This window comes from Corythoichthys intestinalis, chromosome 15 (genome assembly GCF_030265065.1).
Source record: "Corythoichthys intestinalis isolate RoL2023-P3 chromosome 15, ASM3026506v1, whole genome shotgun sequence".
Classification (NCBI taxonomy): Eukaryota; Metazoa; Chordata; class Actinopteri; order Syngnathiformes; family Syngnathidae; genus Corythoichthys; species Corythoichthys intestinalis.
In genome coordinates this window covers 47,915,383-47,929,237 of record NC_080409.1, presented here as the reverse complement: position 1 = coordinate 47,929,237, position 13,855 = coordinate 47,915,383, and the positions used below count along the sequence as shown (strand labels likewise).

Below are 13,855 nucleotides of genomic sequence, written 5' to 3'. Positions count from 1 at the left end.
ACGTGTCCCCCAAATGTCCCCAATTGCATTACCGCTTATGGGGGGTGATGCCATTGACGTCCATGGACGTCCAAACTTCCCAATCATTTCCAAAGCCATTTCTTCATGTTTGTTCATTTTATTGATGCCAATGTACTTGGATTCCATTGACGCTTATGTAAGTTGATACCATTGACGTCCATGGACGTCCAAAATTTTTCCCATTCATTTTCAATGGGATTTTTTTTTTTTTTTCCCAAATCAACAGAAAATGACTAGATATCATTAGGACGTTTCCCCCAAATGTCCCCGATTGCATTGCCGCTTATGGAGGGTGATGCCATTGACGTTCATGGACGTCTAAACTTCCCATTCATTTCCAATGGCATTTCTTCATGTTTGTTCATTTTATTGATGCCAATGTACTTGGATTCCATTGACGCTTATGTAAGTTGATACCATTGACGTCCATGGACGTCCAAAATTTTTCCCATTCATTTTCAATGGGAATTTTTTTTTTTTCCCCAAATCAACAGAAAATGACTAGATATCATTAGGACGTGTCCCCCAAACTTCCCCGATTCCATTAACAATTATGAAAGGTGCCGCCATTGACGTCCATGGACGTCCAATTCTCCCATTCATTTCTAACGGCTTTTACTTTGTTTAGTGCCATTGACTGGCATTATGGTCCATTCTATTGATAGACCTGAGTGGGGCTAAGATTTGTATCTCCACAGAGGAAAGACCAAGGTGTAATTTCTCCCGAAATTGCAGTTTCTAGTTACATTTGAAGTGCTTAAAAAAAACATTTTTTTAAATTATATGTTAATTCTGAATAAATACATTGAAAACACACATTTTGGGTGGGGGGGCCACACTTCACAATTTTTCACTTATCGCGGCAGGTTCTGGTCCCCATTAACTGTAAAAAAAATGGAAGATCACTGTTTTCCAGTAACACTTTACTTGACAGTGGTGTCATAATACTTTCATAATTCTGACATGACACTGTCAGGAGCAATATGAATGCTTATAACAGATTTAAATTCATTCGGAAATTATGTCACTTTTGAATGGATGTCAAAGATGCGGACTGGAAATAAATGGCGTTCGTGGCAAGTTAGTGATGCAGCTATTACTCTTTTTCTAATTTATTCAATTTCTTTGTTTTAGTTTGCCTGTGGTCCACACCATCAGTCCGCACTTTAATACTGTACAGGGTGACCCCCCCCCCCCCTTTTCCCCCTATAATTTATTTATTTATTTATTTCCCTAAATATAAAGAGATTGCAGCTAAAACTACCGGATATACTTGAGCATAGGTCACAATTTTTTTTTGAAATTTTCTCCCAAAAATGCAGTTGCAATCTGTACACCCAGTACGTCGTCTGTGCTCTACCCGTTAGAGACCGTTGTAAAACTGAAAAAGCATACAACTTAGCATTTCACCACGTACGCTAACTGTACAGACAAGTTACGCTCAAAATAATCTACAAATGTCTAATATAAAAAAATACAACACCTTGTACAAATAAAAGCACTGTACTTTCTATCAACAGTAATTACGAACAAAAGTGCCCAAAGAAGTACTGTAATCTTCGGACTGTAAGGTGCCCTTGACTATAAGCCAGCACCCAGCAAATTTGACACGAAAACCGAATTTGTTCATCGATAAGCCACACTACACTATCAGGCGCAGCTGTCTTCACTGTGTTATGGGATATTTACACCTAATGATTGGGCTGTCAAACAATTACAATTTTTAATCGAGTTAATCACAGCTTAAAAATTAATTAATCGTAATTAATCGCAATTCAAACCATCTATAAAATATGCATATTTTTCTGTAAATTATTGTTGGAATGGAAAGATAAGACACAAGATGGATATATACATTCAACATACGGTACATAAGTACTGTATTTGTTTATTATAACAATAAATCAACAAGATGGCATTAACATTATTAACATTCTGTTAAAGCGATCCATGGATAGAAAGACTTGTAGTTCTTAAAAGATAAATGTTAGTACAAGTTATAGACATTTTATAGTAAAACCCCTCTTAATGTTTTCGTTTTAATAAAATTAGTAAAATTTTCAATCAAAAAATAAACTAGTAGCCCGCCATTGTTAATGTCAATAATTACACAATGCTCATGGGTGCTTAAACCCATATAATCAGTCGCACCCAAGCGCCAGCAGAGGGCGACAAAACTCCAAAAAAACACAACAAGTGGACCTTGCACTGTGCTGTCATTTTAATCTCTTTGAGCGGGGCATGTGCGTTAATAGCGTCAAATATTTTAACGTGATTAGGGCTGTCCCAAACCACTAATTTCCTCCCAATTAGTCAGCCGACTATTTTTCCGATTAGTCGAGTAATCTAATACATTTTTTTTTTTTTTTAAAACTACTTAAATCATGAAGTTTTTGTTGAAGCTTATTAATTCACAAAAAACATTTTGGAACATCTAAATTCTTTATTAACGTATAAATAAATAGCATAAATATCAATAATAAATCACAAACAATGAGGTCAAATGATGCTGTCATTAACTAGTGCAAAAAAATGTAACTGGAAACACTGACACTTCACCTCTTTAACAGGAGTCAAAACAATTCCTACTCTTTTTGTGGTATGTCATTGTCTATATTGTTCTAAATGTTAAAATGAATTGCAATGTCCCGGACAACCATTTTCAGAATACTTTGTGTGGGTTCAGGTGCTTTTTCTGGTGTGCTTTCCGCATTTTTGGGGGAGGGGAAAAACTGTTCAACTTTTGTTTGTTTTAACCTGAAAATAGATAAAGTAGAGGGCACGCTGAAATATTACCACAACTATTTTGAATGAGAGGCACACATACTCACAGTAACAAAAATTAAATATATAGTACCGTATTTTTCGGACTACAAGTCGCTCCTGAGTATAAGTCGATCCAGGCATAAAATGCCCAACGAAGAGAAAAAAAACATATACAAGTCGCACCGGAATATAAGTCGAATTTTTGGGGGAAATTTACTTGATAAAATCCAACACATAGAACAGACATGTCATCTTGAAAGGCAATTTAATATAAAAATATAATAGAGAACAACATGCTAAATAAATGTACAGTGTACAGTGCATGAACAACGAAATGTGAATATACTGTCCTACGCTACGGCCTGTCCTGGCTATACAGCGAACTCCCAAAAGACAATGCTGGACGTCCGTATAATTTGCTGAATCAATTTGGTCCTCGATAGAAAACAGGTTCGCATCAACGTAAATAAATGATAATTAGGTACTATTAGTAATAAGTAACAGGTTAGCAGGCGTTCCCTATCATTAGCACATCGTTCAAACAACCATACAACTGGCTCTAAGTGTCCGATCGCGGGTGGAAAACACACAACAACAACAGAAAAGATGATACACGCAGGCGTTTTCTCTGTAGAGATGATTTAAAAGCATAAACAATGAAAGTAGGTTCGCATCCGTCTATTCGCTCTAGCTAACTCGCACTCGCTGTCAGTCTTCTTCTGGCGTGTCACGTAAACAAGTGCGAGTGCGCCCTCACGTGGGCGTGAAAGCGCCACAAACTAAATGCATCCATTTCAAGTTAAAAAAGTCAATAATACAATTGAACATACACTGCCAAAGGCAGAACGCGAACGTGGCCATAGCTATAAAGAGTTATTCAGATAACTATAGCATAAGAACATGCTAACAACTTTACAAAACCATCAGTGTCACTGCAAAACACCAAAATAACATGTGAAATTATATCATAATGTGTTAATAATTCCACACATAAGTCGCTCCTGAGTATAAGTCGCACCCCCAGCCAAAATATGAAAAAAACCGCGACTTATAGTCCGAAAAATACGGTATTAATTCTATAGTATACTACTATATGTATATACACAATGATACTTAACCCTTGAGAGTCGAAGGACGCGCCGGCGCGTCCTCAGCGCACGTCGTCTTTGAAGCGCCCTCGCGTTTTAATTACGTCACCCACATGCTGTTGGTTGGTCTCGTTTTAAAGTGCGGAAGTTGCGGTTTACTCTCGTTGTTATTTGAAGTCAATCGACCAACTAAAACGTGAGATATTGTCATTTAAGTTTTATAGTTTTATTGTCCTCTCAAAAAATCATTAAAACGCTGCATGGATAATTTGTTTATGTCTATATTTCCATCATTTCTTGTCCTTTTTCAAAACGGAAGCTCCATGAAAAAAAACACAAATCAAACGAACCCTTTCGAAGTCACAGTGGAAGCACAACATGCGTTTTTTTTTTTTTTTTTTTTAAATAAATATAACTGCCGTGCGAGGTTCCACCGAACGAGAGGGAGGAGTGTTCTGAAGCAGCGAGGTGGCGACCGACGGCCGTTTGAATCGAGCGAGCGAGCGACTTTGTGTGACTTTGAGAATGAACGGATAACTAAATTTAGCGCAAGCAATTGTGCTTTTTGATCAACGTGAGGAAGAGGATGGTCCAAATTCGTCATCATCGTCTTCTTCGGAAGAGTCCTCGAGTGAAGATAGTGACGGATTTGAACACGTGGGTGACGCCATCGACGAGCAGAGGTAAGCCAACCCACTTTTTTTTTTTTTTTATGCTGCTGAAAAAGTTTCTTTTGAAAGTTTCTTTTGATATTGCAAGACAAAGTTAATTTTGATGCAATATAAGTGTGTGTTTGTGTATATAATAATAAAATGTGCATATCGGATCAAAGTATAATTTGTGGTCTTCCTTCTATATGAAGATTAGGGATGTAGCACATATTCAGCTATGGTATTCTTTCTATTGTCATACATATAGATTTCCATTATTATTGATTTCTGTATATATTTTTATTTTATACTTTATTATTTTCATAAATACTGACTTTTTTTTCATGTACATTTATAGTGACAATGAAAGTAAAGTGAAATGAAAATGGAAGGGTGGAAAGAGGACCGACACCCCATGGAAGTGTGGGCTGTGTTATGTAGCCCTGTGTCTAATTCCAGGACGAAACTGCTTTTCGGAGTGGCATGCCTGAAAAATTTTTAACTTATTTATTGTAAATATTTTTGAAAATACTTTTTTTCCCAATGTTATATATATATATATATTTTCCCACAATCAGTCTTCTCAATTTGTGTATATAAATGTGTGTTCAAGAAGCTTGATTGTGTGTACATAGTTTTCATCAGGTGATGGGCCGCAATACCTAAACTCATATAGAGATGGCCTCTAAACACTTTTTGTGTTAGATGGTATATTTTTTCACTGTTCTTCACTGTTTGGTCTGCTTTATATAACCTGTTTTGACTAGAGCATGTATAAAGGCAAAAAACGCCTATGGCTATACCTGTTGTTTATGTTGAATCGTCAAATATAAGACTATTTATTCTAAGTTTTTTTGGTTGAATGTTCATCCTAACATGTTGAATAAATATTACAAAGTTTCAAAACGGTTCGTTACGCATGTTTGGTTGTCAATTGGACATCAATATTAAAAATTTTGACAAAACGATTTTGGAATTTTTGGTCTTTTTGGGCCCAAAATGATGATTTATAATTGGTCAGTGAAGGAAACAACAGTTTGGACATGAAGTTCAAGGTGTCACAAAAAAAGGGACCAAACCAGGCCATCGTAAACAATTCTTTCTTTGAAATATAAAGGCAACTTCAAAGGCATGCAAAATAAGACAAAATAGGCCCAGACCTTAAAGGGTTAATAATATAAAGTAACTCACATTAGTGCAGTCATGGATTACAGTAAGCAGGCCAGTGCTGTTTTCATATATATTTTTATTATGTGATGTATGTATATAGTATTTTCTCCAAGTGGGAGCTTCCATGATCCTAATAAATTTAATAATAATAAAAAAAAAATATTATATAATATTATTATTATATATATAAATTATTTTATTAAATAAAAATGCACGTTGATACGACGCACAACTTCCATTTTAAAAAATCGTTAGAAAGTTGTATGGCCTTACAATCCGCTAGCTTGTTGTTTCTTGTCGTCTTCGAAAATTATACTTGGGTGACGGCGCTTCAAGTGTTCTTTCATAGCTGACGTGCTACCGTGGTATGCGAGCTCAGCTTAGCAAAGAATACACACAGTGGCACCCTCCATATTTTCCTTGAAATGATTCCATGCTCTGGCTATTCTGGTACGCTTTTTTGGCTTAATGGCACTTTCACGTGTCACCAATTCTGCCCTTTTTGGTAATTGGCGGTGTTTTCAACTCCTCGCCAAAGTGAGGAGTGAACCGGCGATTCACTTGGCTCGTTGTCGTCGGTTCGTCCGATTTCCTCCTCAGGAAGGCGGCGGCGTGCATAAAAACACCGAGAGGCGTCGGATGGCTCTTTACGGATACTTTTATTGACCAAAACAAAAATGTAGGGGATGCAGCCACTGAACTCCGCGCTACCCGCGCACTTTCCCAACTCACTGATCTCATTCCCTCTCTCTCGCTCCCTCTCTCTCGCTCGCCCACTTTCTTCCGCTTTGCTCAATCTGACAGTGCCGGTCACATTGAAATAACAGCGCCCCCCCAGGGGGTGTTAGTAACAACCGCTTGCATCGCGAGCGCCGAACCATTCTAAACTTTTTCCACATGTTTTTCTTTTTTATAACCCGTCATTACCCGTTAACGGTATGTTTTGCCCGTCGATGCATTTAGGTCATCGATGACGTCGACAATGTCGACTAGTCGGGACAGCTCTAAACGTGATTAATTTTTTTAAAAAATAATTACTGCCCGTTAACGCGATCCTTTTGACAGCCCTACTAATGATATTAACCGGTAACACTTAATTTGACAGCGGCATCATCAGACTGTCATGGGACCAAATGAAACGCCATGAAACTTTGAACTAATTGGCTGCAAAGCTTCATTGCTTCAAGAAGCTTCATTTGGCCATCACTACTCCCTCGGGGGAGACAGTCAACCTCTGCGTCCACCTGCTGTCAACACTGTTGTTGTCCAACAGGCCACCTAGCATGCATTGCGGAGCTACAGACAAAATTCATGTTCTGTGATAATTATTTTTTTCAGTTACTGTTCGAGTTGCTGCATTAATTGCTAGGTTTAGGGTGTTATGGGTGTTTTGGTTACACTTTATTTGACATTAGTGCCATAAGACAGTCATGAGACAATCATAATTATGACATGACACTGTCATTAGGATTAATGAATGCGTGTAACAGATGTCATTTAGTGTTATCCGGGAAATTATCTCACTTTTGAATGGATGTAAAACATCCAAACTGGACATAAATGAGGTTAGTGACATAATTTGCCGGATGACACTTAATGACATATGTCATAAACATTCAGTAATGCCCATGATAGTGTCATAATTTTGACAGTCTTATGATGTTGCTGTCAAATAAAGTCTTACCTATTAACCCAAATAAATCAACAAATAAGCTGAACTGGACTATTAGCCGCAGGATTCAAAACGAGGGGGAAAAGTAGCGGCTTATAGTCCAAAAATTACGGTAATAAAGACAAACACTGCAGCCAAAGCTGCAACTGTGTGCATCGAGCAGCCATCTTGGCTTTCATAACAAACAATGTCACCAAACGACCTCAAGAGGGTGCTCTAGGGGAGCACAAAAAAACCTTGCTCTTTTCCGAACTTAACTCAAGGTATGACATTTGGTAAAGTCCTGTCAAGTTTGTACCCTAGTGCAGTGGTCTCCAACCCGGTCCTCAAAGGCCATCTGTGGGTCATGGTTTTTGTTCCTGCCGATCCAGCACAGATAGCTGAACCAATGAGGTTTTTGCTAAAACAAGCAGCACTTGACCGCAATCAAATGATTGCACTTGTAAAACACCAGATTGGTGAAAAAGTGCAGTCATCTTGTTTGGTTGGAATGAAATCCTGCACCCACAGCAGGCCTTTGAGGACCGCGTTGGCAACCACTGCCCTAGTGTGTCTTGTCATTGTGATTAGCCATTGATTTTACCTGTTGTGGCCTGCTCCGTGTGTCTCGACCAATCCGCTGCTTCTTGTATCACCCACCTGTGCCTCATTACTCCTTGTCTGTATTTAAGTGCCCCATGTGCTATCAGTCTTTGTTGCATCATTGTCGATTCCTTGTTTTTTCTATGTCCAAACCTTCATGTGCCCGTATTCCCAAGAAAGTTTTGATATCTTTTGTTTGTTTGTTTTTTGGTTAACTATCATTGAAGCATTTTTCAGTTCCCTGACGCCCTGCCTTGCCTTTTGTTTTTCGCTGTTGTTTCCCTGCAATTGGGTCCTTAATGCCAATGGTACGTGACACCAAAGGCAGAATACCCATGATGATGAAGAAGAGTTGAGATACAAAAACTATCAGTCAGTAAAACGTGCAAATAATATTGTAAACTGTCTTAAAAAAGCAAAACACACCAACAACCTCAGTGGAAAATCCCACAAATCCCCCAAGCTATTAGATGCTTTTAATGTTTTGTGCATAAGTTACAAAAATTGTATAAAAAGCCTCTCAGGTTTAAATAAACGACTATTTCAGTATCAAGTTAACATTTTAAAACGGTAAATAAATTACTCAAGTCCCCATTCTGTATCAGCAGCTTTAAACTACATTCAATTCATTTAATTTTGCGAATCAACTGTTAAAGTTGTTGCTCCTGTTTTTCCATAATTTCCCTAATGTCTACTTTCAACATGTGAAAGTTTTAAAACTGTTTTGAAGATAGATTCAAGTCAGGATTTAGCCGATTTAGGAGTATTTTAGATAAAAAGTTAATTAGATTCGCTTGGAAGGTTCACAACAGCCTACTAGGGAAGTCTTCTGCTTTAAGATGGCGGCTGTTTACTAACGCATCTGGTTTTCAATACTAATGTTGCTAACGCAGTCGAGTCTGTCGTTTTGCATCTAGTTCTATATACATATGATATCTATTATCTCCAGTAAAACGACGTTGACGTAGTTTGTAGCGGCTGTCAGCAGCAGTCAGGTATTCTTGTGTTTTTTATCCTGCGGCATGAGTTGAGCTAAAGCTGTGAGTTGAGCATTGGCATTACCCGAGTCTATGACAAGCATTATGTTTACTTTCGGGACGCAATGCGGTCTGTTTCTCATTGCGTCCCAAAGACCGCGCTGTGTATTAGTTCCGCTTCACTTGACATATTTCAATAATCGGAATTTGGATGTTTGTGAATCGTTCTCGAATCTTCCACGGCCAAATTGCTCAAGGATGTAATGACGGCTGGGCATGTTGTACCGTGGTTCTAAGTGTTTGATGGTGCGTCTTTACTCACAAGAGATAATGGCTCGTCATCCAGAATGAATTCTTCGGCAATGACTCTCTTCATTCCCTGGGCTTTGGGACTGTCGAGTGCCAGTTTGTCACGCATAGCAAAAGTTTCTGCCAGTGTTAGTTGCCTAGGACCTTTCTTTTTGTCTTCGGTTTTCATAACATACTCTTCATATTGTTGTGGTGGTATTTCGCTAAATGCTTGATTAGGTTGGTTGTATTAAAACTTCTTACAGCTTTACCACTATGCTTGACTTTATTGTGACATATGTTGCACTCTGCCTCTTCGTCTTCTCGTCCTTTAAGGTGAAATGATCCCACACAGCTGACATTTTTACCGATAAAGTCTCTCGGTAAATTGGGAGACGGTAATGTAAATGTAGTGTGTTGAAGGTGTGCCGTAAAATGCGGACCGGATTGTAGGGAAACCGAAGCAAAAACTGGAATGGATTATGTAAATCGGTGCGCTGGAAAACCCAGACCGGATTGAAAAAAAAACTGGATCGGAATTTTTCCGTGTTCCAATACCGATGCGCATTTTTTTGCCCATATCGGCATCCGATCCGATCCAAATATCGGATCGACACATCTCTAGTTGTTACTAAATAATAATAGGCAAGTAATAAAAATAGTCTTTAAATCACGATAAAATGTACCATGTTTTATTCGTTACAGTCATATTGTTATTGAAAATTGTCCCAAAAATACGCCCCAACATCTTGTATATTACGAGGATCAACCTACTTTTTTAGCCATAAACAAGGGGTGCAGCCAATCTGCCGGAGCGACTTATGCAAGAGTATATACGGGCGAAAAAACATCGAGAAATGGCGCCAATCCGAATTTTTGGGGGAGTCAACCTTGTATTGCACTTTGTAAAAACATAAACATGCTTCTTTATCGTTACGTCTACATTCATGCGTGGTTGAAATCAAATGTATCCGCCGCCTCTCTACGTACATGACGTCAGCGCCTTGTGCCGCAATAAAGGTAGTCCGGGCAAAACGTCACGCTCAGAGCTGGCAAAATTAAACGATTTCTCGAGGCAGAGAAAATTCGTCGATCAATTTTTTTTAAATCGAGTTATTCGAATTATTTGAGTAATCCTTTTAGCTCTAACTAATTACTGTTTTAGAGTAAGATTAACAACACTGGTAGCCATCATTTAAAGAAAAGATAACTGCAGATCTTCGCCTAGGTAAGCTGCCTGCATTAGCAGTCGCTTGAGGGAATATTCTAATATGTAAAATTTTATTGATTCTTACAACGACTGTAAGGTTTTATTAATATCCCATTATAGAAACAACAACGTTCTCTGACTCACTTTCTAAATATGAGTCTGTGAGTGTACGTCTGGCCGTGTTTGTGCCTCTGGCTCTTCTGTTCCTGCCTCGCGACATGCATATATGAATGGCCTCACTGCTTTCATGCTTTTTTTTTCATTAGAGAGCAGAAATCATGCACATTTATTGTAGATTTTCTTTATTTAATGTTTATTGTATCTCAACACATTTTCGTCACTCTGCGTTGTATTTTCAATGTTGAAAAATGACATAGAAATTCACAATCGGAATAGAAAAGTACTTTTTTTTTTTTTTTTTTTAAGAACGTCTCAAATGACCCATGAAGGCCGAACAGACTTCTAATCAAGCGTCATTGGTTAATCCTTATTTGTTTTGTCATTTAAACAAAAAGAGGGGAGGGAGGGCTTTTTGCACTCGTCTTTCAAATGATTCATTTAAAATACTGAGGCACAAAAATGTGTCTTGCAAGCGTTTTGATAAGAAATGTTGCATTCAAAACTGGCTTCATAGTCCAGTTTATTCCACTTTTCATTCCTAAAGAGGAGGTTCACACAGTTGCACGCACACCTTTCCCTCAGCATTCAATGAGGTAAAAATTTACATTAATAATCCATGCTGCCGAGACCTCTCAGACATGCACTTGTGCTGCTATTTCCTGTCAAATCCAGGTCAAAGCCTTTGAGCAGTCATCAAGAAGTGCATTATTAATCACTTCCGAGTTGCCCGAGACGATGACACACAAGATATGAACACACACATTTTAAAAAAAAAACTACTCACCAAGGACAGAGTGTAAGAGTTAATCCCTTGTTTTGCCCAGGAAGTCTTGTGAGGGTCAAGTGTGTCTCCGAGGATCACAACACAGTCGGAGATGTTGAGAAATCCTGCTGACTCGGCAGAAAAATAGGAGCGAGGATGAAAGGCGAGGAGCAGGAGTTCTCCACGCCGTTTCTTGACTTTCAACCAGAATAAGTGAAAAAGTTGTATTCAGTAAGGAGGCAAAGAAGTTTTCCGCACAGTGTCTCGACCAAGTTGAAACGGAAGCCGCTGCTGCTCTTTCTTCATCTTTCACCTCCTCTTCTACTTCTGATGCTGAGGAGGAGGATAGTGATGTAGTTGCATGTGGCTGAGGGACACAAAAGGGAGCGGAGTCTTGCTCGCCGGCGGGAGGAAGAATTCCCACAGGGGCGACTGGTTCATCATGTTTCGGGACAGCGAGCATGCAGCTTCTGAACCACACAGCGTGAGAGTGGAAAGAGGTGGTGGATGGAGAGATGGAGGGAGTTGGGGATGGACAGAGCTGGGGGGCGGGGTCGTTTGTGGGCATGTGCTGGTATGATATTCTGACAGTATGATAACATTAAGACAAAATATGATGGTATCACGGGGAAGGAATCTGACCTTTTAGCCAGATTGCCGGAGTCACGCTAGCGCAGTTTCAGTGACCCGGGCCGGCAGAAACCTAACAGCCCGGCCAAAAGGCCAAATTCCACACGTTCACCTTAGTGTTAAGTAGGGTTGTCAAAATTATCGCGTTAACAGGCGGTAATCAATTTTTTAAATTGATCACTTTAAAATATTTGACGCAATTAACGCACATGCCCCGCTCAAACAGATTAAAATGACATCACAGTGCCATGGCCACTTGTTACTTGTTTTTTTGTGTTTTGTCGCCCTCTGCCGGCGCTTGGGTGCGACTGATTTTTTGGGTTTAAGCACCATGAGCATTGTGTAATTATTGACATCAACAATGGCGAGTTACTACTTTATTTTTTGATTGAAAATTTTACAAATTTTATGAAAACGAAAACATTAAGAGGGGTTTTAATATAAAATTTCTATAACTTGTACTTAGTCCTGTCACGATAACAAATTTTAATGTGCGATAATTTATCTCATAAATTATTGCGATATTCGATATTATTGCCCCCCCCCCCCCCCCCAATTTTTTAAAAACCAATTTACAATAAGACAGTGAGAATACAGTATATATTAATAGATCAAGTACACCCATTTAAACGCGATAAATATTTACTCCTAAATTCAAAAATACTTTTTAAGGAATCACAACTAAAAACAATAGACCCTACCCACGTGACGTCACAACTCCTTCCTCCTGACTGGTGCTGCCCAATTGTCCGTCAACACATCATGTTTACCTGTTACGGCTACGTACGTTCCTCCTATTTACGACGTGTTTTTCTGCTCGTTAACATTAAAAATCAAAATGGTGAAGGCGTGTGTGGCGGTCGGTTGCAATAACAGAGAAGATAGACGGAGAAGACGGAGAGACTTGAAGTTCTACCGGATTCCGAGAGACCCGGAGAGAAGAGAGCGAGATGGGCTGCTGCAATTCGACGAGAAAACTGGGCTCCAAACGATTACCACAGATTTTGTAGTAGTCATTTTATATCTGGTAAGATGCATTTAATATATATTTAGAGGGTTTTGGGCTGACAACCACAATTAAGATCATTGCTAGGCTAATCGCCGACAACATACATGTATGTATGTAGTGAGAGTGCTATCGCTAAACCATATAAACATTAAAAGCCCAAACTCCATTGACAAACGACATGAAATACATTAGACTTGACAGTGGATGTTAGCAATAACAAAAGATTTTGAATTGAAAATTTCGTAACTCACCTTTCCAAGCACAAGATAGATTCCTGCCGAATTTTCGTGGACGAGGACCTGTTTCACCCAACCAGCAACGAAGTATTTATAAGCCTCCAAAATCTTAGTTTTTCAAACTTTCGTGAGAATAGGCTGATTATGCGTGGACAAGATAGTTGTACATATCAGGGTAGCTAGCAGATGTCAGGCAAATACGGCGGAGACAGCAGGTCGAAAAACATCGATTTAGGCATCAAATATGGATCTGGCGAATGGATAAACTGAAGCTTTTCCACATAACGCCTTTTATGCAACGCATCAAGTGAGTTTACGGCATCCGAAAGCACCGGGTCTTCCATGAAATGCATTATAAATTGCTCGATCAATTGAGACCATTGATAATACAGACACAAAATGACGGACAAGGGGGCGGAACCATACAGCGAGCACGTGATTTTGTGACGTCGGTGGGTAGGTTCTATAGACCATGCCTCTTAAGTAAAAGACAACAATATTAATACCCCACAGAAACACAGAATAAATAAAATGTGTTTTTCAAGAAAAAAATAAAATTGCACTGAATAACTTTAGCATTTAGGCAAATGAAAACTTTTCCCCTCATGGCTTCTGCAATGGTGTTCCATTGGGATGCAACGATACAGTTAAGTCACGGTTCGTTACGATTTTC

General features: G+C 38.9%; 1 protein-coding gene across 1 annotated transcript in view; it reads right to left on the bottom strand.

Annotated features, from left to right (window-relative positions):
- The window catches only part of chrm5a (cholinergic receptor, muscarinic 5a), a 46,216-nt gene extending 34,458 nt beyond the window's left edge, over positions 1–11,758 (bottom strand). The window contains exon 1 of the mRNA XM_057860465.1: positions 11,329–11,758. The gene's annotated coding sequence lies outside the window, so the exon portion shown is untranslated. The remainder of the gene's footprint in view (positions 1–11,328) is intronic.
- Between the last annotated feature and the right edge of the window lie 2,097 nt (positions 11,759–13,855).